This window comes from Rhinatrema bivittatum, chromosome 1 (genome assembly GCF_901001135.1).
Source record: "Rhinatrema bivittatum chromosome 1, aRhiBiv1.1, whole genome shotgun sequence".
In the NCBI taxonomy this organism is placed as follows: domain Eukaryota; kingdom Metazoa; phylum Chordata; class Amphibia; order Gymnophiona; family Rhinatrematidae; genus Rhinatrema; species Rhinatrema bivittatum.
Window position 1 is genome coordinate 509,513,239 of NC_042615.1, and position 6,000 is coordinate 509,519,238.

Below are 6,000 nucleotides of genomic sequence, written 5' to 3' on the forward strand. Positions count from 1 at the left end.
TTGTGCGGAGTTCTCTGAGAATACTATATGGAAGGGCGGACCAATTCATTTCTCTCCCGCCCATATCATTGATCCTTTCTGTGATGGGAAAGGCTTGAAGTCCTTCTAATAGTTCTTCTCCTGTACGGTTTCCTTTTTGTTGTCCCTGGTGAAAACCCATGCGAATTGCACTACACGGGCCAGGTTGTGGTTCACTTGTGCTTAAGGGCTGTTTTTCTGGATAAGGTTGGGAAGTGTGACAGGGCTGTGTCACGGGTTCTGGCATGGGAAGCTGAGGATACAGCGAAGTTGCTGTCTCTGAGGTAGTTTGCAAATATGGTGGGGGAAGGGTGAATGGAGCAGGCATACTGATGGGCGGCCTGTCTGTTTTTTTATTGTCTGTTTCTAAGGACCCATGAACTGAAGATGGTGTTTTTGAGATTTTTGGTCCCTATGTGTTCTAGAGACTCTGTGCACTTTTGCCAGAGTAACAATTGCCTTATGGGGGCGCATGGGGACGTATGAAGACTGTTGCCTATGTTAATCCAATCCCCAACATCCAGAGTTCCAGACTCCGGATACCAGGGACAACGGGAAGTTATTTGTCCTATCAATGTTTCTACGTCTCCCAATTTAACCTGTACTATTTCCCCTTTGGTGACGAAATAATGATTCCTTACTATTTTTTTCAGTTCTTTAGCATGAAGGATCTGCTGAACTGAAAGTTCCCCTCCCATACTCACAAGTGTGGGGAGTAGACTCACTGAGAAAAGAAGAAAAAAAACTTAAAAATTACTTACAGTTAGAGGAGCAAGTCTACTGATATGGTGCGCACCTAGGCTTTTTATCCAGCCGGATGACTAGGGAGCTTGTCACGTCTCGGATCACATCTTGGATCACGTCTCGGATCATGTCGGGGTCACCCAGATGTAGCAGCAGTTAAGGTGTAGCAGCAATGAAGACACATCAGTCGGTATTCATGGTGAAGCGTCTTCATGCAGGCAGGGGAGAGGTTACCAGCTGGTCGTGAGGCAGTTGTGCTGAACTATCTAGGTGTGAAAACCACATAAGAGCAAGTAGGCCATGAGCTGTTTCGGGGGCAGCTAAAAGCTTGCACTAGATATGTATTACGTGCAGGCTGACTTCCTGTTAGCTAGTGGCAGATGGGGGGAGAGGGGGTTATTTACAGACTGCGGTTGGAACATGACATTTTCTGCTGCATTCAGCGTAGATCCGAGAGAAGGCGAGTTAGAATTAACCCCTGACACGTTCTTTAGGAGCAAAGCTAATAATCCCCACAAAAAGTTTCTTTTTGAGGTGCTTTGGCACAATTGTTTAACCGGCAGGCATAGAATGGGTAGCCGCCAAGATGACTTCTTCGGGTCGATGATGTGCTGAGATTCTTCAGGAACATCCTCGGAGAGGAAAGAGCGGACAGGGCATCAGCTCTGGTATTCTTGTCTCCGGGGCGATATTTGAGCACAAAGTCAAAGCGATTAAAAAACAAGGACCATCTGGCTTGTCTGTGGTTAAGATGTTGCGCATGACGGAGATACTCTAGATTCTTGTGGTCCGTGAATATGGTAATTTGATGTTGGGCACCTTCGAGCCAAGGCCGCCATTCGTCGAATGCCAGTTTAATAGCCAGGAGCTCTTTATCTCTAATCCCATAGTTCTCTGCAGGAGAAAAGCGTCACGAGAAGAAAGAGCAGGGATTGTAAGGCCTTAGAATCTCCGGATTGGTTAACACGGCCCCTATTCCAATATCTGAAGCGTCAACCTCCACAATGAAGGGTTATTGGGGTCAGGGTGACGTAGACATGGCTCAGTGGAAAAGGCAGTCTTTAAATCCTCGAATGCGGAAATGGTCTCCGCAGGACCATTTAGAAGCGTTGGCCCCTTTCCTTGTCATAGCAGTTAAGGGCACAGTTAAGAAGAGTAGTTCTTTATAAAGCTTCTACAGTAATTTGTGAATCCCAAAAATCATCTCAGGGCCTTCAAACTGGTAGATTGAGACCAATTCTTGATACTCTCTAATTTTTGGGGATCCATCCGGAAGCCTGTTTTGATATGATATAGCCAAGGAAAGGCACTGAATCTTTATGTAATTCGCACTTTGACAGCTTGGCGTAGAGGTGGTGTTAGAAACATAGAAATGACGGCAGAAGAAGACCAAACGGCCCATCCAGTCTGCCAGCAAACTTTTGCACTTTTTTTTTCTCTCACATACTTATGTTTCTCTTTGCTCTTAGTAACCTTTTTTATTCTATTTCCCTTCCACCCCCGCCATTAATGTAGAGAGCAGTGTTGGAACTGCATCTATATGAAATAGCTTAATTAGTTAGGGGTATTAACCACCGCAATAAGCAAGCTACACCCATGCTTATCTGTTTATCCAGACTATGTACTTCAGTCCTTGTTGATTGTTGCCTGAATATAGATCCACCTTTCTTAATTCCCTCCTGCCGTTGAAGCAGAGAGCCATGCTGAATATGCGTGAAGTGTCAAACTTCCTCCCCTGCCGTTGAAGCAGAGAGCTATGCTGGATATGTGTGAAGTGTCCGACTTTCTCCCCTGCCGTTGAAGCAGAGAGCTATGCTGGATATGCATTGAAAATGAAGTATCATGCATTGAAAGTGAAGTATTAGCTTATTTGGTTTGGGGGTAGCAACCGCCATAACATGCAAGCTACTCCCTGCTTTTTTGTGAACACAAATCCTTTTTTCCACATTTCCTCATTGCCGCTGAAGCTTAGAGTAATGTTGGAGTCGCATTAACCGTGTGTATGTTTATTGAATAAGGGTATTATCACCAGGTAGTAGCCATCGTTCCCGTGAGCCACCCACTCTTCGTTCATATCCTCTAGACGTTATGGATCCACAGAGTTTATCCCACACCCCTTTGAAGTCCTTTACAGTTTTGGTCTTCACCACTTCCTCCGGAAGGTCATTCCAGGCATCCACCACCCTCTCCGTGAAGAAATACTTCCTGACATTTGTTCTGAGTCTTCCTCCTGGAGTTTTAAATCGTGATCCCTGGTTCTGCTGATTTTTTTCCAACGGAAAAGGTTTGTTGTTATCTTTGGATCATTAAACCTTTCAAGTATCTGAAAGTCTGTATCATATCACCTCTGCTCCTCCTTTCCTCCAGGGTGTACATATTTAGATTCTTCAATCTCTCCTCATAAGTCATTCAATTAAGATCCTTCACCTTTTGGTCGCCCTTCTCTGGACCGCCTCCATCCTGTCTATGTCTCTTCGGAGATACGGTCTCCAGAACTGAGCGCAGTACTCCAGGTGAGGCCTCACCAAGGACCTATACAAGGGGATCATCACTTCCCTTTTCTTACTCGATATTCCTCTCTCTATACAGCCCAGCATTCTTCTGGCTTTAGCTATTGCCTTGTCACATTGTTTCGCCGACTTCAGATCGTTAGACACTATCACCCCAAGGTCTCTCTCCTACACCGAGCACATCAGCCCTTCACCCCCCATCGAATACAGTTCTTCCGGATTTACACACCCCATATGCATGACTCTGCACTTCTTGGCATTGAATCTCAGCTGCCATATCTTCGACCACTCTTCCAGCTTCTTTAAATCCCTTCTCATTCTCTCCACTCCTTCCGGTGTGTCCACTCTGTTGTAGATCTTAGTGTCATCCGCAAACAGACAAACCTTACCTTCTATCCCATCCGCTATGTCGCTCACATAGATATTGAACAGGACCGGTCCCAACACTGATCCTTGCGGCACTCCGCTTAACACTGCTCTCTCTTCAGAGTAAGTTCCATTTATCATCACATTGTCTTCTGTCTGTCAACCAGTTTGCAATCCAGGCCACCACCTCGGCACTCACTCCTAAGCTTCTCATTTTATTTACCAGCCTCCTGTGCGGGACCATATCAAAAGCCTTGCTGAAATCCAAGTAGATGACGTCGAGCCCTCTTCTTTGATCCAACTCCCAAGTCACTCAGTCAAAAAAGTCAATCAGATTTGTCTGACAGAATCTTCCCCTGGTGAATCCATGCTGCCTCTGGGCCAGTAATTCTCCCGACTGTAGATAGTTCACTATTCTCTCTTTCAGCAGCGTCTCTATTACTTTTCCCACCACCGAGGTGAGGCTAACCGGCCTATAGTTACCAGCCTCCTCTGCTCCCACTCTTGTGAAGCAGGACCACACTGCTCTTCTCCAATCACTTGGCACCACTCCTGTTTCTAGGGGGGATCTATTGAACAGATCACACAGCGATCCCGCCAGCACATCTCTGAGCTCCCAGTATCCTGGGATGAATCTCATCGGGCCCCATAGCTTTGTCCACTTTCAGTTTCCCCAGCTCTTCCCACACATTCTCCACTGTAAACGGAGTTACATCTACTCCAATCCCCTCCAGTTTCTTGCTATCTAGTGACAGTCCTTCTCCTGGGTCCTCTTTAGTGAACACCGAACTGAAGTATTCATTTATATTTCTAACATTTCTTCGTCTCTCTCTACACATTGATCCTTTTCACCTTTCAATTTCACTATACCATTTTGAATTTTTCTCCTTTCTCTGATGTATCTGAAAAATGTTTTGTCACCTCTCTTTATCTCTTTGGCAATCCTTTCTTCCGCTTGACTTTTTGCCGTCTTGATTACTTTCTTCATCTCACTCAGTTGTACCATATATTCTTCTTTGTGCTCCTCCCTTTGGGTCCTTTATATTTTTGGATGCTGTTCTTTTAGCTTTTATTTGTGTTCTCGAAGTCTCAGTAATACTTGCTTGACATCTGTTAGATGGTTGGCATATCCTGTGAGAATATCAGGATGTCATCTAGGTAAACAACGACACTTTTATACAACAGGTCCTGCAGAATGTCGTTCATCATGTTCTGAAACACAGCGGGAGTGTTGCACAGGCTGAAGGGCATCTCCAAATATTCGAAATGGCCATCTCGAGTGTTGAAGGCTGTTTTCCACTCGTCGCCGTCGCGGATGCAAACCAAGTTATAGGCTCCCTTTAGGTCAAGTTTCGAGAATCTTGGCTCCTTGCAGTCGATCAAACAACTCTGAGATCAGAGGTAAGGGGTATCGGTCTTTAATCGTGATCTCGTTCAGACCTCAATAGTCGATACAAGGACGCAGGGTTCCGTCCTTCTTCCCCACGAAAAAAAGCCTGCGCCCGCAGGAGACTTAGATGGTCTAATGAAACCTTTTTGCAAGTTTTCCTGATGTATTCGGACATGGCCTTGTTCTCTACTGCTGATAGTGGGAAGACACGTCCCTTAGGAGGCTCTGCATTAGGTTTCAGTCTTATGGCACAGTCATAAGATCTATGTGGCGGAAGGATGTCAGCAGCTTCTTTGGAGAAAACATCATGGAATGATGCATACTGAGGCGGCAGCCCTGGCATCATTGGAGTTGTAGGCATGCAGAGAATAGGAGAGACCTCCTTTAGGCATTTGCCATGACATTCTGGGCCCCAACGGGAGAGTCCAATGTAGCTGTTGAGTCGGCCTCGAAAGGCCTTGCATTCTGTTGAGAGCGGGGTGTTTTAGTGTGCCCATGGGCCTCAGCCCGACCCAGACCTTCCGGGCCGAGCCGAGGGTTGTACGGTGGCTCTGCATGGCTGACAGTCTGACCCTCTGCCAGGCCGGCAAGCTCCGAAGGCCAACATCCGAGGATGTTGGAAGGTGAATGGTCCTCCAACCATTCCGAGCCCTTTCGGACCTGCTGCGAGCAGCATGGAGCAGCAGGCCTGGCCTGAGGTTGAGGGCAGACGGCCTTGACATGAAGACAAGACTATGAAAATTGATGCGATGGCATCACATGGCACGAAGACTTGGGTTGATGCGACGGCATCACATGGCACGAAGACTTGGGTTGAAGACATGACACCAGGACTATGAAGACGTGACACCAGGATCGATGCAACGGCATCGCAGACGAAGACTTGACACCAAGGCTGATGCGAAGACATCACGGACCAGTGGTCGATGCGGCGGCATCCCGACCAGGGTCGATGCAACGACATCAGAGACA